We start from the raw sequence: 23,430 nt of genomic DNA on the forward strand, positions 1-23,430 counted from the left end.
CCCCCCCCAGCGGCACCGGCGACTGGCTCAGCCCAGAGCAGGCCCCGCCCCTTCCCCGCCCGGGCCGCCCTCATTGAGCCGGGTGCCCATCAATCAGCCTCGCTTCTGCCAGTCCCGGGGCGGCTTCCCGCGCCCGCGGCCGGCTGCCACTGCCATTGCAGCTCCCGGCCCCGGGCGCGGGCGCTTGCCTCCCAGTTGGATGACTCGGCCCGGGCGAGGTAAACAAAGTGCATTATCCAACCGCGGCCCGGGGCTGGGGAGGTAGAGCACCGGACCGGGGAGGGAGGGTCCCGGCGCCTCCACAGGCTGACTGCGCGCGCGGCTGGGCAGGAGTCGCCCGGTCACAAGTACCCAAGCAGCTCCAGCGGTGGCTAGTGGACTTTCTAACCCGTGCGTCTTCCCCGGAAAGCCAGGCATCCTCCGAGCATCAGGACACCGCTGCTCACGTGTAGCTTTTCTCCGTGGAGAATGTGCTTGCATCAGTGGTGCCGCACGGAGTTTCAAAAATTAGTTTCGTTATCTTTTTCCAACACTCTTCTCCCCATTTAAAAAGAAATCGATTGCTTACTTTTAGTTGGTGTCACCCTCCAAACCCCGCCCCCCACCAAGGCTTTGAGTATTTTCTGCAGAAGACCAGCTTGAAGACACCTTTTAACTCATACCAAAGGTAATCACTAATTCTTCCTCTCCCAAGACAGTGCCCAGAGGGCCTTGGCCCAGTGAAACAATGCCCTCAATGCCCTACGCACACCTCCTGCGAGGCTCCAGGCCGCTAGCCAGAGTGGCGCCCCCTACCCCGACGCACACGTGGACCAAAAAGGCGTTCAACACTGAGAATCAGGTGAGGGCTGCCTTTTCACTCCAGTTATTCTCAACTTCTGCAGGAGGTGCCAGTCCTCTGACTTAGGCAGACACACGTCAGGAAAGGGGCTTGAACTCAGGCAGAGACTGGGACCTCCAGGCCTTAACCTAACGTGTCCTGGTAAATCAAGCAATCTGGTCGGGGGAACAAACTTAAATATATATATATAAATAAATAAAAGCCAAGGGGCTGGGAAAGGGGCGTTTACAAGACTCTTGGAGCTTTTCCATGCATGTATGCATATTTTCTAGTGGGGGAGGAAAAGGGGACTATATCATGTATTGCCCACAGTAGGACACTTTTGAGCAAAAAAGGGAGCTCTGTATAATTATGCCCCCTGGAGCATATTTATAATTTATAATTATGCACAAACAAGTTACTCTGGTGATAAGCAGTTCCTGGGAGGTTGGCCAGAGAGGACATAGACTGTACGACAGGCCACCACAGGGCCTCAGGGTTTGAAAAGGTCACGGAGTGGTCCCATGCCTCCTGGCAGGTCTCCCCAACCTACTCCTCACAAACCAGGACCCAGTCCCTGACCCTAGGGGGACTCATCTGTTCCCCCAGGCCATCACCATGAGTGGTGAGCAGTATCCTTTCACCCAGTCTGGTCCCATGAAGACACCTGTGCTGGTCCCTGTCTCAGGAACAGACCTCTGTTTCCCTGCTGAGGGGTCAGAAAGAAAGGCGCCAGCCTCCTCTGTTCGGTGGCCACCAGCAGCGCTTTATAACTAGGGGTTTAGGAGACCCTGTTCCAGCCCTGTCTGGGCCTCTGATTTTTGAATGAAAATTGAGTCAAGACATTTTTGTTTTTCCTCCCTGGGTCCCCTTTTTTCAACTGTAAAATGAGAAGCCTAACACCCACCCTGCTCAGCTCATGTGATTGCTGTAGAATGATGTTTTTCAGTTCCAGGAAATCTATGAAGGTTTACCATAAGCTGGGCCTGCACTGGGTGTTAAGAATCCAAGTATGAGTAAGATTTGGTCTCTGACGCCCAGGAGCTCCTAGTCCGGCTTCAGACAGACATATGGAAATACATCATTTCATTGTGTAACCATGTGGCAATTAGATATCAAGGCATCCAAGAAGTGTAGAGGAAGGAACCACTTTTCCCGGGCTTCAGGGAATTTTCCAGAAAATGTGATTTTTTTCACCTTGAATTAATCCAGAGCAAGTATTTATTGAAACCTACTGTGCACCAGACACTGAGAAAAGAGATACAAGGATTTAAAAATTGTACTTTCCTGTGCTCATGGATCTTGAAAAGGTTCTATGAGTCATGCAATAACATAAATAAGAGATTGCCATTGGCATTTCAGGCAGAGAGAAAGAATGTGCAGAAGCAAAGGAGTGGGATGTTCTGAAATTTCTAGTAACTCCCCATGGCTCTGGTATTGGCAGCTTGGTGGCAGTGGCCAGGCATGTGGCGGGCGAAGTGAGTTGGGATTAGAATGGGGAGGGGCTGATAGACCAGCCAGAATAGAAGAGATGCAGAGTCCAGGCTACCATTAAATGGGGCAAGTAGCATGGTTGATTGGGCTTCTAGAAAGATCACGCTGGAGGTCACATGGAGTAAATGTCAGTGCACTTGCAAGGAAAGAGAAAGCACTGTCACCTGGGGAGACAGAAAATAACTGATAGTGATGGGTAACCGATGCTGTAAACGATTGTTAGTGTTGATACATTCATTACTTCTGATGAAATTATGCAGTGGCCACAGTCCTGCCCGTTCTTGAAGGCCAAATTCATGACCTTTGGAAACGACTGTAGTGCAGGATAAATTACATAATTTATACCAAGTGCCTTAAACCTTTTTACCTGGATTGATAGTAATTCTTCTCAGATTGAAAAAAAAAAAACAAAACATGTAGTAGGAAGATCTGTGTGGGACTCTTCATTCATTCACTTTTTAGCTATATGACCTTAGATGAATTTAGATGAATTAATTATAATTAATTAGATGAATTAATTATAAAATAGAACTATAATCTGAATTTTACCTAACGTGAAAATTATGGAAGATGTATATAAGGCAACTAGCACAAGGTCTTGCATGTAACATAACATAATGTATGTAACATAAATAAATATTATTATTATTGAACTATGTCCACAGAAAGCAATCCAACTTTTAATAATAATAGACAAAATGCTTAAAGTATCGATAAAGTGTATAGGGGTTGTTAAATATACAGTTGTAGGTATGGTTAAATACAATTATGTAGCTATGATAAAAGGTGATGTGCCAATTAAAATGAAGATTATATAATTACAGGGAAATATTAAGCGGTCCACTCTGTAGAACAGTCAGATCCAGTTGCTGTAGGTCACTCAACTGTTCTGCATGCTTTCCAGACATTCTCTGTCTTGAAATGTACTTAACCGCTCCTTAATTCACTTCATCACTCATTAGTTCATTTATTTAGCAAACGTACAGTAGTTTCCTGCTAAGTACGAAGCCCTAAGTACTGTGTTCGTTGATCGAAGAAATGGTTTCTGAGAACAACTCCTAAGACTACTACGTCACTTGAAGGCTGACGTATACCACGGGTGATGACATTCATGTTTCTTAAACAACTCTCACAGCAGGCCATACCTAGGCTCAAAACTCTGTGACAAACTTCCACGACGAACTGTAGAGAATGCTACCATGTGCTGACGTGCAGGCTGTGGACTGAACATTCCATTCGTTACACTGGATGTCCAGAACATTCCGTTCCCCACTGAAGTCTTTGTGAATGGCACCCCTGGGGTTGTGCAAAACACAATCTTCTTGACCATACCTGGGAACTTGGGTATAGACATGGGGCTGGAGCTCAACAACTTCCCAACAACTTCATCTCTCACTCCTCTTGGCTACATGCCCACTGGCCACTCACACCATTTTGTGGACTCCAGTTTCCCACCTCTACGCCTATGACTTGAGTCATACCCTACTTGATGGTTGGTGCCTCTGTGTTTCCCTGGAATTACTCCTTTCCAAGATGTTCCCTCTTCGTTGCTCTGATCATGTTCCCTAGTTCTCTTATTTGGCTGTATGGCTGCCTCAGGTTTTAAATGGGATGTTCAAGATCAGGGAGGCGTGGGTGTGCTTGGTCAATAACGAGGAGGTTGGTGGTGTTAATGCATGAGTTGCAATCTAGATATTCCTGATGATAGAATCTACAGATCTCTTAGTATCAGAATCAGTAAAAGTCGCCAAGAAGCTAAGTGCCCCTAATTATCCCTCCATGTTAACTCTAGGAAGAGTTTCTGTCATTCCTTTGTGTAAGGAGGAAGGGAGAGATCCAGGGAAGAGGGTGCACGGCCTCCCTGCTGCAGCTGTCAGAGATGCATTTGGCCAAGTTCACTATGACCCTGGGGTTTGGATACAGTCATGATGGAGAGATAATTTCCAGTGGTGATGAGGCCTGTGGCATGCTCCCAAGCTTCATGACATAAATTGCCCCATTACTGTGAGAGTCTTCTCTATTACTAACTTTACTAATAATTATACTTTAATTATGCCTTTTGAATGCTAGACTAGCCACCTTCTCTCTGGTTCTTATACAGCCCATCAGAATAGATATTATTACCCCCACTTTACAGATGAAGAAAGCAGGACCCAGAGAAACTCTTTAACTTTTTCCATGGTTGCCCGTTACTCAGTGGCTATGCTGGTCACGTGTGTGTGTGTGTGTGTGTGTGTATGTGTGTGTGTGCTGGGGAAGAAAGGGGCAGGGGAATGAATAAGGTTTACTACATCACGTTGCCTGTCGTCATGCTTTTTTAGATGTCTAAACCTTTGGCTTAAATGGCCCACTTATAATCCTTCCATAATAGGGATTTCTTTTCTCAATTTTTTCCAAACAGCTTGTGTTTGAAAAATAGCTGCTTATGTCCAAGGTGAATCCTAGCCGTACCTATTAAAAGGTGACTTTGTGATGGTTTGTTTTACCATGGCTAGGTAAGGGGTCTGTTTTTCTCTTTGGATAAATGGTCCACGAGGAAAAGTCCAGTGTATAAATACAGAAGGAATTGCCATTTTGGAACCGTTTTTTTCCCCAGGCCCTAGGAGAAATTTTTGTTGTTGTTGTTGCTTTTAAATTAGAGGATGCCGGGAAACCCAGCATATGGGAATTTTCTGGATATCGCAAATTGTCTACCATCCTGTTATGTATTGCTGAGCAGCTAATAAACAAAAGTGAAAACAGCCAGCTAGTCCAGGAAGTGTTGCAAATTTACATTTATCTAGAGTGTTAGGTTACTGTAAAAAGAGATTCAGTCTGAAGGGTGTTCTGGAAAATCTAGTTACGTGTTTCCATACCTGGCACACAGACAGACCTCGAGGGAGATGCGCGCCCACCTCTGTTTCACGAGCTTTGGGGCTCTGAGTGGCACTTCAATCCCCTGCCCATCGTGGAGTGGCGGTAACGATAATTTCCTTACCAAGGGAAGAGGCTGAATCAAATGATCATTTACGTCCCTCTTCAGCTTTTAAAAGCCAACCTTCAGTTCGGGAAAAACAAGCTGGTCACCAGTAGACCAGTGTCTGAACAAGGACACATTGAGTTGATCTGGGCCCCAACTTGGCCAATTAGCAACATGGCCTTGGACGGCCCTGATTGCTCAGGTTAAGGTCTATTAAGAATTAATACGTGCCACAGCCTCGACAGTTTACAAAGCACTCTTATGAATTTTGTGCCATTTAATCTTCACGATAGCTCCGTAAAGGAGGTTCATTACTGGCCTTGGTAGGAGAAACTGTGTCTCAAAGAATTTAAGTCACTAGCTTGTGAGCACAAACCCAGCACTTCTGAGAGCCAATCCTGCGTTCATTTTACGGCACAGCTCTCCTTCCTGCCACTGCCTTCTCCCTCTGCCTTGTCCTTGCCTCCCTCTTTCTCCTCTCTCTCTTCTCTTTCCTTCTGTGTCAAAATTTTGTTTTAAATTTAAAACAATTTTGAGGTCCTACATTGGGGCTCCTTGCATAGAATTTCATTTGATGGTTTCGTTGGATAGTTGCAAACCAGGAAAGCGTATCTAAACAAAAAGGCAATATCTATAGAATAGTGCTTTCCACCTTGTGAGCCCTGGATTCCCAGGTGGGCTTAGAGTAGAGTGTGTGCAGCATGGAGACTCACCGCTATAGCGGGCAATCTACTCAGTAGACCATAGAAGGAATGAATGGTATGTCTCACCCATATCTGTGCAATTCACATCCAAATATGCGTGAATACTTTGGGGGTTAATAAAATATAAAACTGTAAGCAAACAACTAATTTCATAGTATTGTTCCCCATTTAGGCAATTAAAAATATATCTAGGTATAATTGCTATCCCTTGGGACAACATGAAATTTTATATTATTCAATTTGTGTCCCAGACCTCAGAAAGGTTGAGGCTTGTCCTTCCCTGGATGGATAGCTCCTAGCAATGAAGCCAGCACTTTAGAAAATGTGTCCTGTATGTGTGGACCTGGGGGATGGTGTATGATCCTGGGGGTGTAAACTGGAGGAAGGTTGAAGAAATAGTGTCCTTTGTTCTAAATATGGGGTGTGCTTCAAGCCTCAGGCTTCATTATCTTCATTTGCCTAATAAGAGAGCTTGCTAACAACTCTGACTTTTAAGGTATTTTGCTACAGGGAAGTAATTCTCTTTCTAAATCACACAGTTGCTCAGTGACCATAGCGCTTGACCCCTGACATACTCTGCAATGCATCTAGAAAAGAGTTAGATACAAAAGTCAACCAATTGTCATTCAAGAGATCAGGAAGCTGTTACTGAGCACTTGTTCTGAAGTTCAGTAGCTCTCTGACCTTATGTCAATTACAGAATATCCCTAAACCTTAGTTTCTGCTTCTTTAAAATAGCACCATCATAGCACAGACCTTGCAGGGTGTCATGAGGACTGTGGACAGGTGGGTGAAGCTCTGTTTAGGGCCTGGAAGTAGTGTGGGTTAGCCCTGACTACAGGGCTCCTGTACAAAGTACAATCAGCCCTCCTTAACTGCGGGTTCCACACCCATGGATTCAGTCAATTGCGGATCAAAAATGTTTGAGAAAAATAATACCAGAAAGTTCCAATAAGCAAAACTTGAATTTGCGTGCATCAGCAACGATTTCCATAGCATTTACGTTGTGTTAGGTATTATAAGTAATCAAGAGACGATTTAGAGTATACAGGAAGATGTGCATAGGTTATATGCAAATTTTAAAAATTTATATAAGGGACACAAGCATCTGTGGATTTTGGTTTCTGAGGGGGAGTGGGGGAGGGGTCCTGGAACCAATCCCCTATGGATACTGAGGGCAACTGGGAGACAAGGTCACTGTCAGACCATGGGGGAATATGACTGCTGAGTTAAAATACTAGGACTTCAAGCCACTGACCTGTCCTCCAGATGAAAGATCCTTATTAGCCAGAAATCACATGGTGTAGTAGAAAGCGGCACTAGACCAAGAGCTGAGTTAGTTAAATTTTCTTCGTCTTTTATATGCTTGTATTAGTTATCTGTTGCTGCATAACAAATTGCCCCCCAAAGCTTCAGCTTCCAAGGTCACTCATTTAGGTATTGGCAGGTTTCAAGTCCTTGAACGTTGTTGGACTGAGGGTCTCATTTCCTCCCTGGCTGTTGGCTGGAAACCACCCTCAGTTGTGAGTCACATGAGCCTCTCCAAAGGTCAGCTGACAGCATGGCATCTTGCTTGATTAGAGCAAATACCCCAGAAGAGCCAGAGAGAAGTCAAAGTCTTTTATAGCCTAATCCCAGAAGTGACATCCTACATCATTTTGCCATAGTCTGCTTGTCAGAAGCAAGCCACCAAGGCCATTGCAAACACAACAGGAGAGGATCACACAAGGTGTGAATACCAGGGGCCATGAGGAGCCTTTTCAGAAGTTGCCTTTTCAGAAGTTGCCTCGGCATTCTCTCGGGTGGTATGTCAGAATCTTGGGGTGAAGATGATTATGTTTAACAGGAAGGGGTGGAAGCTAACAGCTGCCGGCCTACACTGAGGGAATTTGTACACTTCTGATATTCTTCAAGAATTCTTCCCTCTGGCATGGTGGCTCTGTGGCTGGGCAATGGGGTATCTCAGCCTCTCTACCCGCTGCCATCTTTTTTTTTTTTTTTTTTTTTTTGCGGTACACGGGCCTCTCACTGCTGTGGCCTCTTCCGTTGCGGGGCACAGGCTCCAGACGCGCAGGCTCAGCGGCCATGGCTCACGGGCCCAGCCGCTCCGCGGCATGTGGGATCTTCCCGGACCGGGGCTCGAACCCACGTCCCCTGCATCGGCAGGCGGACTCTCAACCGCTGCGCCATCAGGGAAGCCCAACCCCCTGCCATCTTGATCTACCTTGAGATGCCCAAGCATTTCCCTGGAATCTAGGAATGGGCAGAGAATGCCCCAATCTAGAGACTTGGAGGCCCTGGAGACCTAGCGCCATGTTTTCATTTCCCTCTGTACCCACAGTGCTAGGACGGTGATGGATTCATGGTGGTTGTTATCACTGTTTTCTGGGTAAATCAATTTCTTAGAAGCCCGGTGTTGTAGAATGAGCCTGGATGTGGGAGTGCAGCAGAGAGACCTGGGATTGACCCACATCTGCCTGGGCCTCTGCCCTTCCGTGCCCACCCAGGACCCTCAGTCTGTGCTTGAATGAAAAGGGGCTGCATCTTTTCATCCAGTCTTCAAATGCTTCTTGGAGGTTTCTAAATGATTACTTTTTAAGTCCACATTTCACAACTGAAACGATTCCATTGTGTTCTGAAAATCTCCTTAATTGAATGTTCTCTTTGTCAACCCAATAAACTGCTAGTTTTGCAATAAGATTCCCCTGGCACATTTCCTGGGAGATTTAGTGTGAGAAATTCACTCACACAACTAGAAATATAGTAATAAATGCCTGTCAGCTCAGTTCTGTGGACGGATCACTTTCTGTGTGTCAAGCCCCATGCTAGGTTCTGGACAGAGCACAGTGGACCGTATGGGAACTCACCGTATCATGAAAGACGCCTCTCGTGCACTACCCTATTTCCTCATCTGAGATTTTTTTCTTTTTTTTTCCCTTTTCCTATCACATTTTTTCTTGAGCCATAACTCCCCAAGATTGTCTTACACACATGAAGTGACCAAAGTCGAGGGATAAATGTGCCAGGTTAAAGATGGCCACAGAGTTTTGACACTCCTCCCATTAAGAGGCGGGGTCCCATGCCCTGACCTTGAATATAAACTCGTGTGAGATTGTTTGGACCAATAAAAAATGGTGGATATGATGCATGGCCAGTTCTAGGTCTTGCCTTCGAGAAGACTGGAAGCTTCTTCCTTAGTCTCTTGGAGGCCTGAGACTCCAAATAAATCCAATCAACTACCCTCCTGGAGAAACCTCACAGAAAGGCCCAAAAGATGACATGGAGAGGGAGGGGGGCCCAGGGGAGCCAAGCCTTCTGGCCAAACCTTGACAAAGCTCCAGGCAGGAGAATGAAAGCCATCTCGATCCTCCCAGACCAGACCAGCCCCCAACAGAACACCACCGAGTTGCCAGCTGCCCAAATACCTGCTGCCCAAAATCACTGTATAATACCATGGTGGTTGTTTTCCACCATTAAGTATCAGGTCAGTTTTTCACTCAGTAATAGAAAACTGGAACAAGGTAGTATAGTCATCCTTCTGGGTCTGCTAGGCAGTTCCTCTATGAAGTCTTACCCAGAGGAACAAAAAGAATTCCTATTGTAAGATGATACTTAATAAACACAGGTTGAATGACTCCCAAGCCCTCCTTCTTCTGATGCGTCTGGTTTAGAGAATATCCTCTTTCCTGATGGGCATGGCATCATTGGGCAATGACTATATACTGAATTCTGATTAATCTGCTATAATTATATGACGTGAACATGGCTGTCTCAATAGATCGGGAGCTCCCCGAGGGAAAGGGCCACATCTTCTCCCTTCTCCTCTGTTCTGTACTTGTCACAGTGCTGGGTACATATGCATGCTGAGAAAATGCGATTCCATTCAGAAAACAATGGATTAGGCTGCTTCCTGTCTCCTAATTCTCAGAAGGTCAGCACTTTAGAGCAAACAATTTCCCATGAAGATGGGCCCAAGAGTTGCCATGGATATGGGGAGAGTATTATCATACCTTGAGGACTCCCCCAGAAATCCCTTTCTTGATTTTCAAAAACCACCAATGCTCTAATAATTATAAAAAATATTTCTTAATAACTATAAATGTGGCCTTATTCCCACCACTCTGTGCAATGCATCATATTCTCCAGTAATTGCGATTCAGGCTCTTGACTGTCTGGAATACCTTTCTCACTTCCATAAATTTTGACAAGATCCACATTGAGCACCAGCTTTTTCAGGAATTCTCAGGTTGAGCTAAGAGTCTCCACTGTGCAAAGCTCTATCTTAGCCAAGCCATATTTCACTGAAATGATCCCTGCATATTCCTATTTTCAACTGGTTAGTTCATTGAAAGTATAGATTGCATCTTACCTGTGGTTGTACATATAAGACATTCTTTTTGCTGCTCTTTCTGATTACATGTTTTTATTGGAGTATAGTTGATTTACAATGTTGTGTTAGTTTCAGGTGTACAGCAAAGTGATTCAGTTATATATATATATATATATATATATATATATATACACACACACACACATATATATACATATATATATTCTTTTTCTTATTCTCTTCCCTTATAGGTTATTACAAAATATTGAATATAGTTCTCTGTGCTATACAGTAGGTCCCTGTTGGTTTTCTATTTTAGCACATAGAAGGCTTCAACAGTACCTGCACGTTATAAGTGACTGACGTAGGCCTTGCCTACTGTCTACCAGTTTATCAAAGGTGTTCATTATTATCCTTGTATAATTGTGGCTAAGAAAGGAAAGCGACTTTCTTAAGATCACCTAACCACAGGGACCCACCACAGAGGCTTGCTAAGATTCCTCCCCACATCCTGAGACTATAGGACTTCTCCCTGGTGGGAGGGCGACAGCTCCAGCCCTATCCTCCCCATGGATACACATCTTTTGTTTCTTGCGTCTGGGAAATGCCCCAGGATTCCCTGCTGTGTTACTCAGGGAGACTGTTGCTCAATCCAGCAGCTGTTCTGGAGGAAAAGAAAAAGCAGAGGTTCTGACTGTATCATGCATACAATGCAATATTGAATAGAAGATCGCTGATAAGCAAGAATGCCTTGACCATGCAGGCTCCTTCCAGTGAGGTCTAGCTCTTCATTTCCAGTGGGCGTTGCAGGAAGTACTAGTGTAAAAAATAAAACATATATATTACTAATACGGTGGCTATATAAAACAATATTTGGCCAAGATAGTTAAGATGTGATTCAGTCTTTGTTCTTCAAGTTGCTAAATATTATTCAGAGAGTGGAGTCACCATATGGTATAACTGAGTTTCCTTGGGAGGCTGGGTGAAATATAGTGTTGGATATAGAATGTGGAAATGTGCATGTCTCCTGTGGTTTGAGTCTGGATCGAGCTGCAGACAGCTAATTCCATTAAGTCCTCATGCAAAGACTCCAATGCACACAGCAAATGGAAAAAGCATAGCCCGGCACGGATCACTCTAGGAGGTCAATTTCTCTTCCCAAACTGATGAAGAGTGGGCAAGCCACACAGCTAGACCCAGATGCAATCTTGAAAGAAAAATGTGTGTGGGCAAGTGCAGTACCAGCTGGGAAAGTCTAAGTGGCTGAAACCTATGACTCAGAAATCTTAAATTGCCTTGAAATTAATGAAGCTCTGTGGGGATGACTCAGTTCATTCATGTCCTTAGCTTGCAGGCTTAAACGCTGGCAGAAGCGGACATTGTCCAAAGCTTGGAAGATCAGACCCCACAAAGGAAACATGTCTCAGGCTGGGAGGTGGTCTGGGGTGCGTGTCCCAGGAGCAGGGGCTGGAGAGGCAGGCGAGCTGGTATTTCTTCTTCCCGTGGATGAAGCAACCTCATTCAAGTGCCGTGCTCTCTGGACCTGATTTCTGTCCCTGTAAAACGAAAAGGAGAGATCTGATGATTTTTTCCAATGTTGTCAACTTCGATATTCTGATTAGCTAGAGTCCCAGTTAAGAAACAGCATTTGCCCCAGATGGTTCAAATGAGGAGATTTTAACACAGGGACTTTTTATAGATGTCTGTGCCAGGTTAAGAGAACAAATAAGAGAGAGTAAGGCACCCAGAGACCAGTAAAGGCAACAAGCCATTGTCACTCCCACGGCCAAAAGAATGAAAGGAAAACAGTGTTATTGAAGCCCAGTGAGAGTTGGAACTCTGGAGAAACCCACCCAGGACTCTGGAGGAGGGCACCCAGTGGGAGCCAGAGTCCCCGGGGGGACGTATTCCCTCCCACACACACCATGATGACACAAAGAGGGAGCAGAAAAGAAATAACTTAAACTGCATCTTATCCCCTCCCCCCTCCAGTTTCCCACTGGTGCCTCTCATTGGCAAACCCAACTGGATGCCATGAGGCAAGGGAAGCCAGGTGAAGCAGGCCACAGGGACTGGAACAGTGTGGAGAAGGCTAGAGAATGCGTCTAGAGTGGGCGAGAACACAAAAGCCGGCACATAATCTACGACTTTATACGTGTGATTATGCGCCTACATTAGGGAAAAGGGCAGAACACATCTTTTTTTTTTTTCTGGAGAGATTGAAGAATAATTCTCAAGGAACAGAGTTCCTGAGGGCAGGGACCAGGTTTTGCTGATTCTTTAAGCCATCAGGATCTATCACAAGGCCTGGCACCTAGGAGATAATCAGGAAATATTTGGTGAATTAAAGGCTGACCGCAAATCCACGTTTATAAGCATCTACAGATGTCCAAGCCATGATGGTCTGTTAATATCTGTTGAGTGAATAATGAATGTGTGGGTTCAAAACAAATTACATAATCTTTCGGATAATAGGTTCTGCAGAGCTCAGGCAAACCCTTGGTATTTTTGTTCTTGTAGTTGTTTCCTTTTTTTTTTCCGGCCACGCTGTGTGGCTTGTGCGATCTTAGTTCCCCGACCAGGGATTGAACTCTGGCCCTCAGAAGTGAAAGCAAAGAGTCCGAACCACTGGCATTCCCGTAGCTGTTTCGAATGTGATTGATGGTTATCATGGCACAAGCTGTATAAACGTCCTGGACTAGGAAAATGGACCCTACGTTGTGAGACCCAATGATATATTAAATGAATAAGCAAGAGGGGCTTCAAAGAGACATCTCCTGCTTTCCTCAGTGCTGAGATTCCCAGCAGGAGAATCTACAAAAGTAGAATGTTTATCATATTTCAATACACGTGGCATCACCTCCTGACATGTACATGTTCTAACAGAGGGATGCTCTTTAACGAGCCATGGATGGACACCCAGCTCTACCATTACTCAGCTCTCTGACTTGAGACAAAAACTTGACCCAGGGAACCTCAGTTCCGGTTTAACGCTGCCTCTTAGGATCAGTGTAAGAACTGAATGAGAGGATGGGTGTCGAGTTCCTGGTAGAAAGCCGGGCATGGAATCGATGTTCCCTTGCTCTCAGCTCCATCTTTCTAGTGGAGGCATTGATTTCCTTAGAGTTGACATAAGGTGTAAGACCAGCAATGAGAAGAGATGTTTTCTGCATTGCTATCTAAATCATCTTTAACAGAAAGTCACTTCTTTTATTATGGGGACAGTCCTATGCATAAGAGAAGCATAAGACATATTACAAGTTACAGAACACATCTAAATGACTATCCCTTACTGTTCGTATTTAGGAACTGGTGTTCACATGTGTCATCTTAGGATATAGAGGGTCATCCCAGGTACGTGTTGGCAGGTCTTCTCTTTAGTATTCACCTAGCTTGTGTTGATACTGCTCTCCCGCACTTCTATGATGGTCAAATCCAATTCCTTTTAAAGAGCCTGAAATGGAAGATGCTTTTTCTCTTAAGCCTTCTTTGTATCTAAGCAGGGTCATGTGATAAAATCATGACAAATGGAACGAAGGGCGTTTTTTGTTCGAATATTTCTTTTGGTCCTCAGTTCCTGAAACTGAGTAATACATGTGAAATGGATGTCTTTTGTGTGGTGTAACCAGCCTCTTTCAATTACACCTGAGTTTATGATAATGAGGTGACTTTTGGAAAGTCCCTAAGGATGGGGGCTGGTTGTCAAGGGAACCAACCTTGATTAGAGGATTGGAAATTCCAGCCTCACCCCCTAACCTCCAGGGAGGGGAGAGGGGCTGGAGATTGATTTCAATCACCAATGGCCAATGATTGCATCAGTCATGTCTATGTAATGAAGCTACCATAAAACCCCAAAAGGACGGTTTCAGAGAGCTTCCAGGTTGAACCAGGAGGCCCCCGTGTACCTGGAAATTGAAGTACCCTGAACTTTACGAGGGCAGAAGCTCATGTGCTCAGGACCTTTTTGGACCCCACCCTACGTATCTCTTCACCTGGCTGTTTATTTGTTTATTAGTATCCTTTAGTATCATTTGTAATAAAATGGTAATCTAGTAAGTAGACTGGTTTCCTGAGTTCTGTGAGCCACTAACAAATTAATCAAACCCTAAGACGGGGTGGTGGGAGCCTCTAGTTTATAGACTATTGGTCAGAAGCACAGGTAACCACCTGGACTTGCAATTGGCGTCTGAAGTGTGTGTGTGTGTGTGTGTGTGTGTGTGTGAGGGGTGTAGTCTTGTGGGATGGAGCCCTTAACCTGTGGGGTCTGACACTATCCCCAGTATCTCCAGGTAGAAAGTGTCAGAATTAAGTTAAATAATATGACATCCAGGTGTCACAGAATTGTTTGATGTGTGGGTTTTCCAAACCACACATTGGAAGTGAGTAGTGTTGTAGTGGAGTAGTGTGAGAGTGAAGGAAACATACACCTGGAATGTTGTTTTTATACAAGAGAACTGGAGAGACATTGCCCAGAGGGCTGTGAAATTGAGCTGTGAAATAACCAAATTCCTGTCTTCAGCATTTGCATCCTTAGAGATTCTCTTACAAGCATTTGTACAAAACACTGTTTATGCCTTGTTTTGTCATGTATTCTCTTACATGCAGCCGAAAGCATTCTAACAGAGTAGCTCTCTTTAGATTTGTTCTGGGAAAATAACTGAGTCCCTGTGTTCCTATCTCTTTTCTCCAGTGGCTAATTAAAAGCCTAGAGGTCAGAATCACGTTACACATTTTTGATTCTTCCATCCCCTTACTTATTGATCCATTCAATCAATCATTCATTATTTATTCAGTCAATTCAGTATGTACTTATTCAATCTGTACCTATTCTTTATTCCAGTGGTTGACTTCTGTTGGCCTTAGGAACCTTGTTCCAGCATCATGACCTTGAGAAAATCTTCCTGGGATCCCTACATTCAGGTAAGTGCTCTTCCTTTGTGCATTCTAGCAGTCAGTCATTATATCCTTTTTGGCATCTATCATATTATATTGAAATAATTTGTTTGTATGTCTGTCCAACTAGAATATACATTTTCTAATAAACGCAGGGACTAGTCAATAGTCTTCCTTCCTTCCTTCCTTCTTTCCGTCTTTCCTTCTTCCCTCTCTCTCTCCCTCCCTTTCTTCCTTCCTTCCTTTTTTTCTTTCTTTTTTCCTTTTCTCCTCCTACTTCTCTTCCATCTCCTCTTTCTCCCTTTCCTCTTTTGTTCCTCTTCTATATGCTCAAGGTACGGCACAGTAAAGTTCTTGGCCATCAATGAATATTTCAAAACTCTTTATAGACAAGAATTAAACTGGGTACCTTGGGAAATACAGAAGCATAACATACTTGGTAATTAAGGGCAGAGATTGTGCTAATTGACTGCAACCCTAGTGTATGACCCAGAGAATGTGCTCAGTCAATGTTTGGTGAGTGAAAGAATTAGACTCAAAGAAGATCAATTTTATTGAAATGACAAAACTGACAAAAGAATCATTTTGGATATGAGTCAATGCTGCCTTGTGTAGCATTAGGTAATAGTGATGTTTCATAAATATGTATTAAATAAATAACGTATACCTTTAATGAGTCCAGGATTTAGGATTTAAAATGTTGCATGTTGTGAAATATGACGCTGTCCTGATGGCTAATGTCTCTGTCTCATTTGAGGCATAGTTTATTCTTTCTCTGGTGATTTGAATTACTAGCTTCATCATATGCTGAGTACTCATAGATAAAATAGGTTGTTTTCTGTAATCTTTATTTTATTACCTTGCACCTTACAACAGTGTCTCACTGTTTTATTCACTGTGTGTGAATGTGTGATGTGAGTGTCCCACTTTGGTCTTCCTTTTATTCCCAATGTTCTTCAATAATTCTTAGATATTTAAGGAACCAGATAAACTTTGGCTTCAAATGTTAAGCTCCATAAACATCTCAAAATGATTCCTTAAGCCTGAGATAGTATTAAATTTAGAGACTGTGAGATGCAATATGGCAGAGTGGATAAAAGCAGTCTTGGAATAAATTGCCCAGAACGAAAAGAATGGCTTCACAACTCTCTAACCTGCAGCCTTTGACAAGTCAGGGCGTCAGTTTCTTCATTGGTAAAATGAGAATAATAATACTATCTATACTTAGGTTCGTCAGCTAGACAAAATAAGAAAATGCCTAGTAAATATTTAGTCCAGTGTCTGGCACATAGAAAGTATTAACAGAGGTTAATTAGATATTTAATTTCCCAGCATTGTTCTAAAACTTCGCGTACCCCTATCCACAGCTGATGATGAAGGATAACACTCTACCCCAAGGGAACCAGCTCATGGGAAGGGTTGAGTCATCCAGATTTTCTGTGTTTTTATGAGGCCCTGAAACTACTTACCCAATGATGGTGGAGCTGTAGCTATGCAGTTGTGTCTGGGAAGCTAGGGGCTGCCTGCAGTGGCAGGTCCTGGAGGAAATCAATTGAGCCAAACAGGAGATGAAGAAAAGCAGAAATAAGAAATACAAGGTGACCTTGGTGGGGAGAGAAGACAGCCTTAGCTTCCATCTCAGTTCCTATGAAGTCTGGCAGGATGGTGTTACTTGTGCATCTAGGTTGGACAGGTGATCCTCACAGTACATTTTCTTTTTAATTGACCAAGTTTGCACAATGTCATGTTCCTTTCAACTTCAACAGCCTTGGGCAGAGAAGGAATCTAATGGTTACGCTGTTTTTCCTATTAGATTGTATTCGGGATCAAATGAAGCCATGTAAAACTTGAAAAAGGAGAATTGGCTCTTTTTCAGGTTTTCTATTTGATATATAAATCTAGGGAGAATTGTAGCATTGGTCTATCCTTCTCACAGGTGACTTTGTAAATCCAATGAAATGACATATAGAGAAGTGTCATCTAAAATGAAAAGGATCACAGCCATGTGAGAATGGTGACTGCACTGCTCACATGTGTCAAAGTTGTATCTGGAAAGTCCTGTCCTGAGAATTGCATGAATGATTGCTATTGGATATTGGGTCTTCAAATTGCCTTCATTTTAGCTTCAAGTCCTTGGGAGTATCTATGACCTTTGCAACATGTGTGTTTTATACTAAGAAATAGATCCTAGCATGCAAAGACCCATACGTGGCAACTCATGCATTGTCACGTTAAATTGACCTCAGCATTCTCGTCTGAGTTATTTTCAAAAGGTATTAACCCTGAAGCATTAAGGGTTAAACCTCCAATAAAGATAGAAATGACTAATAGGAGGATGCAGCGGAGAGGCACACTCTTGCACCACACATGATTCATGGTTTATAGAAAACACTTTGTAACAGGTTTGTTTGCTGTGAGCCATCAGGTCCACTTTGAACGATGAAAAAACCTTGGTCTTTGTGCCAGAAGCTTACCATAACTTTCTCTAAAACTCTTGGTGACCACGTCACTCTGACTTTCTACGGCTGCATTCTGTAATGCAGCAAAGACCCTGAAACCACGTTTCCTCTAGACCAATGTAATGTAATTAAGAACAGGCATGACACATGGGTTGTCACTTGAGCTATGAATTTAACGCTTTCCACTTAGCTGGTAGCTGGCACATAGGTAAGGATATGGCCTTAAAGTAAGTTTTTTAAAAACATTTTTTGGCTTGTGACCACAAAAGAGTATCTTGTTTTTAACTCACATTGTTGACATTTCTCACTACTTAATAGAGATTCTTTTAAGTAAATGTGAATCGCGATGTTTAAAGACGTTTAAAAGAATGCAAGCAGTACCTCATGAGAACATCAAAACCAAACCGCCATTAAAAAGATTTACACAGAACTTTCTTAACCCAAATCCTGGACTTTGAAGAGTTGCAGATTAAGGGCAAATTTCAGTATGGGGGAGCTGGGGTGAGACAAAAAGTCCAAAAAAAAAAAAAAATGAGAGAGAGAGAGAGAGAGAAATTAGAAGCTGCTAGGAGCAGACCTCTGCTTCCTTGTCCAGGAGCATCTGTCATTTGGCGTTACTGGGCCCAGGATGACTGGACACCCAAACTCTGTTCTGTTTATTTCTGTGCAATGCAAATGGGAATTTTGAAGCACTCTTCAATTGCTATTGCTTAGAATGAAAAACACCATTGCACTGGAAGGGAACTTAAAATAGGAGTTACTTTCAAGTTTACTGTTCAACCCAGGGTGTATTTTGAGGCCCAAATCATTGAAATTTGATATTCTTTAAAAATTTATTTATTGGCTGACAAATTAATTTTATAACATTGATGGTCTATAATGTAGTTCTATTCAAAACTATTTTCAAAAATAAAATTCTTTTTAAACTAAAAATAACACACCCCTGAAAACCAATATTTGTCCATGTACGTTAAAGCGAACGTCAAAACATCTTAATATGGATTTTCTGAAACAAAACATAGTCTAAGCTGAATAAAAAGCTTTAGAGTATATTCCTACATTTAAACGGTTTTTAAGCTATTTATGTCTCCAAAATTATGTCAATATTTTCCTGAATTTTGTCAATAGTCTTAGTGCTTTAATTTTAATGAATTGTCTCCAATCAGTTTCATTTTAAAATCCAAAAAATTTGAAATTTGACACTTGGAACTGACTCATTTATCTAGACCCTGTTTTTAATTGTGAAAACACGCTCTATGGTTGCTGAAGTATTTGGTAGGACCAGACACATTCTGTATTTGAAGGATATCCTTAAACATTTCCTTCATACTCAAGAGTATAAGTATTTCACTCCAAATATTGTCCCAGGCCCTATTCTTGCCTCATTCGAGTACCTTTCTTCCTCCAATGTATAGTTAGACAAGACTCTTCCAATAAGTTATTTCTCTTCGCAATTATTTAGAATATTCTGTCAAACGTATTAAGGAATTTCAGAACTCAAGCCTGTACATCATTTACACCTTCATCCTTGTTCATTTCTACTCTTGCTTTTCTTGGAATAAGGTTTAATGTCTTCTTATTTGTAATATTTGTTTTTTTATTTGTTTTCGTTTTTTGACAACAGTCACTTAGATTTATTGAGCCTGGCAGTTTCCATCCATGTCCTTGTTCAATCCTCAAAGCAGCTCTGTGAGGGCGTACTGATACGTACGCCCAGTACTGATACCACCCCCATTTTACACATGTGTAAACTGAGGCCGTGACCTCTCCTGCCTTACTCCTGGATCCGTGGGCACTTCTCGCCTCTGTACGTGTTTTCCTTTCATCAAGCAGGGACAATAAATGGCACCTACGTCCTCCGGGGCCTGTAGTGACATTATCAGACATGACTGCTGTCACCATCACAGCTCTTTAAACTAACAGAGCCTAAGCTTTGTTTTATTAATTGGAATTTGTTAAAAGCTTCAAAAGCTGCAGGAGTTATTTTGTTTAGTTCGGGTGTGTGTGTGTCCCATTTGGTTTTGAACAGAATATAACCAAAATTTAGAGGTCTGTTTACAAAAAGTGTAATGGCATTGCAGAGTACTTAGGCTCACTTACAGAGTAGTTCTGCAAAAATCAAACATTTGTAAACTCTGATTAAAGAAAGGGAATAAAGACTGCCGACACACGTATGCTGATTTTTTTTTTTAATATTTAACATTTGTTAACGGTTTCGTAGTTTAGTTACTTGGGATGTTTATTTGCATGTGTGTATTTATGTTTATCTTTTGACGACTACAGCTTTTATTTTGATTGGTAGATTACTGCAGCTCGTCTGAATGGCTTCTGTTTTTAAATTATCGAGGTATAATTTCCATACAATGTTATATTCGTTTCAGGGGTAAATGGCATTGTTAATTATGCTTGCCTTACAACCAATTCCAGTTCTGTTCCACAGGTTTTTAAATTTTATTTTTAGATGGCATTGTGAAAACAAATTTTTTTAATCTTTAATGTGGAACTTTTTTTTTTTAAATTTATACAGCAGGTTCTTATTAGTTATCCATTTTATACACATCGGTGTATATATGTCAATCCCAATCTCCCAATTCATCCCACCACCACCACCCCCCCCCCCCCCCCCGCTGCTTTCCCCCCTTGGTGTCCATACGTTTCTTCTCTGCATCTGTGTCTCTATTTCTGCCCTGCCAACCCGTTCATCTGTACCATTTAATGTGGAACTTTTCAACTGAATTTGCAGTAACATTTAAATAGCTCTTCTTTGATTTCATGAATTTAAAGAAGATCCATTATTGAAATAAGTTGACTTTCCATGTGAAGTATCTTTTCTATGTAAAATAGGAATCATTTAACTCTTTGTGAACTTCTTTCAATAGAGCTAACGTGTTAAAAATCATAGTTTCACATTTGGTGTGTGAGCGAGAAAACTCAGAATCCAACAAGAGCCAACTTAATTTGAACTGTGATTTGATCTAAATTCAAAGTCATGCTCCGTAAAATAATTACAAACACACCTTCTGCCACTTTGTGTGTTAAATCAAGGTTGTCAGGCCACTGTCTTCTTAAACTAATTTTGAAATGGGTACTGATGCTTCTTCAGTACAATTGGTCTTTTCGTTTTTGTGTGGTTAGCGATGTCACAACAGCCTGCATGGTGGAAGATAAATGTTTACTAGCGTTTTGTGACGTGTCATAATTAACTTTCTTCAGAAACAGAGATTTCTACTTTATATTTCATTAACCATGCACGTGCACTATTTTGAGTTCTCTGATGCCAATATTACTTTCAAATAAAATCATGAAAAATAGTTGTAAGTTTAAATTAAATAATACATGATACCCCCTTCTCTTTAAACTCTGTAAAGCAGGATTCTCAGACTGTTTCCTGCACGTACTTCATATATATCTAACCTATATTTTACTAGTTTCCTCTATAGCCTTCTGAGTTGGCCTAGGAGCAGGCTTCACCGTGGCCCTGGCACAGCTGTGTGGTCCACCAGGTGATGGGCGGCAGCTTCAGGTCTTTCTCTCACTGCCACTCAAGGATGGAAGGAGTTAGCTGTCCTCAGCTCCTAGTGTCTGAGTGCACTTTGTCTTATTTGCAAGTCCTCTTCATGTTGTCGTTGAAAGAGGTTAGTTACATTCTGTCTGTAAAGGGTCAAGAGAAGAGAGGTGTGGTGTTTTTTCTGCCGTCCTTCAGATTTAATCATATGTTACCGTGGGTCTCTTTTGAGTACATTCAATGCCAGTAGATGGATCATGGCTGAGACTTCAAGGGCAAAGTGAAGGTCTACCAAACCCATCTGAGCTCTTTTCAGTTCAATGAGTAAATATAATACTGTGTTTAAAAGGAGGAAAGAGTGAAGAAAGAGAGAAGGAAGGAAGGAAAAGAAAGGAAGAAAGGAAGAAAAAGAAAAATCTAGAAAATGTTAAACAGATGAGACACTGAAAAACAGGTGTAAACCAAGCCACTTCTGGGTAAACTAAGATATAAGATCATCCTATGAAGAGAGACAGTAAGTTAGTTAATGTCACAAAATTACTGTCTAACAAACCAACCTCAAACTCAGTAGCCTACGACAACAACCTTTGTTCTCATGGCTCTGTGGGTCCGCTGAGGGTGTGATTTCTTCTGGGCGTCCACACACTTCTAAGTGGCAACTGGGATCAGCTCACTGTGGCTTCTCTGATCTTTGTTTCTCCTGCCCTCACCCGGGACAGGCCAGCCAGCCTGAGTGAGTTTTTGCTCAAGTCAGAGGGAGGCAAGACCAACTGCTTCTCAAGCCTTTAGTCACATCAATTAATATCTCATTGGCCAAAGCAAGCCACATGGCCAATGTCAGGTCAAGGGATGGAGAGGTGGTGTGTTCTTGAAAGAAGGAAAAAAAAAGGTAATATGTTTGAATAGTAACCTAATCTCCCACCTAGAGACTCTCCTGGGAACCTCAGTTAAGTGTTTTCATTTTGTGAGCATTTCTTATGCACCATCGTTTTTGTGATGTACTTTACAATATACATGATACATTTCTCATTCAATCATCAAAATTATATAAGGTGGATATATTATTATTTCTAATTTAAAAATAAGAGAACTGAAATTTCAGGGACTTAACCTTTAGCTCATGGATGACAGGGACAGAATTCCTCAGGTCTGAGTGACCTCACAACCTTCTTTCTTAACTTCTTTGCTAAAATGCTCTACCTAATTACTTGGCACAAAGAAATTCTTTTCCTGATGGTTGCTAGAGGTCCCACTAGCAGCTTGGAACACATTCTCTTGGAATCATTCTCATCTGAGCAGAATAGTATTATTGATATAATTTTGAGCTGCTGTCATTTCATCCCGCTAAAAAATCACAGCATGAATCTGAAATATTAGGAAGACTTTGGGGCTAAAGAAAATAAGATGTCTGCAAATAAAGGTGTCATATGCACAGGATTCAAGTGGCATCTGTGTGTGCTCATTACAGCCTGTCACTCTCTATCTGCTCAATTTGTTCACCAGGTAACTCAGACAACTCATGGGGTTGGAACTGTGCTGTGCCAATGGTGTTCTGTTTGCTTCCAGCTTAGGCTGAACAAAGTGGTTTATTCTTTTATTTTGTATCATTCAAGGAGACAGTATTTCTCCTCTCAGCCAACTGAATAAATACCTTCCCAAGATAAATTTTCTTTCCGTTGAGAGTAGCTTGTTTATTATAATCTGCATCAAGTCTCCCCACCTCATGCCTCTGAGATCAATGGGGTTAGCTAAGAAGTGGGCTCAGGGAAGGGAATTTGGACAGGAGTGGTAGTGAAATCGATGGCTGATGGACAGAGGTGGCCCTGAAGGAAGAGGAGGACAATTCAGGACAACCTAGAATCTGCATATTATAAACTACAGAGTTTGGAGCTTGCTGGGATACTTTGGAGTCACTCCAAACTTTTCTTCTTTATGGTTGAGGAAATGAAAGGCAGTGTGAGTTAGCAATGAGTCCAAGTAAGTTAACAGCAAAGGCAAAACGTAACCACAACTCCTAGCCCTATGTAATGGTTAACTTCATGTGACTCTACTGGATTAGATCTTGGTGCCAGTTGTTTGATCAAGAGCTAGTCTAGATGTTTCTATGAAGGTCCTTTGAAGATGTGATTAACATCTGCAATCAGTGGACTTTAAGTAAGAAAGTCCCCCTTGATAATGTGGGTGGGCCTCATCTAATCAGGTGAAGAACTTAGGAGCAAACACTGAGGTTTCTTGGAGGAGTAGAAATTCTGCCTCAAGACCGCAG

The 23,430-nt window shown here is 42.4% G+C and overlaps 1 long non-coding RNA gene across 1 annotated transcript in view; it reads left to right on the forward strand.

The window, feature by feature from the left end:
* Positions 1-152: 152 nt before the first annotated feature.
* LOC141276359 (uncharacterized) overlaps positions 153-23,430 on the forward strand; it is a 105,044-nt gene continuing 81,766 nt past the window's right edge. The window contains exons 1-3 of the long non-coding RNA XR_012325812.1: positions 153-218; positions 695-841; positions 15,148-15,227. This is a non-coding gene — a long non-coding RNA (uncharacterized lncRNA). The remainder of the gene's footprint in view (positions 219-694; positions 842-15,147; positions 15,228-23,430) is intronic.

This window comes from Tursiops truncatus, chromosome 14, assembly GCF_011762595.2.
Source record: "Tursiops truncatus isolate mTurTru1 chromosome 14, mTurTru1.mat.Y, whole genome shotgun sequence".
Classification (NCBI taxonomy): domain Eukaryota; kingdom Metazoa; phylum Chordata; class Mammalia; order Artiodactyla; family Delphinidae; genus Tursiops; species Tursiops truncatus.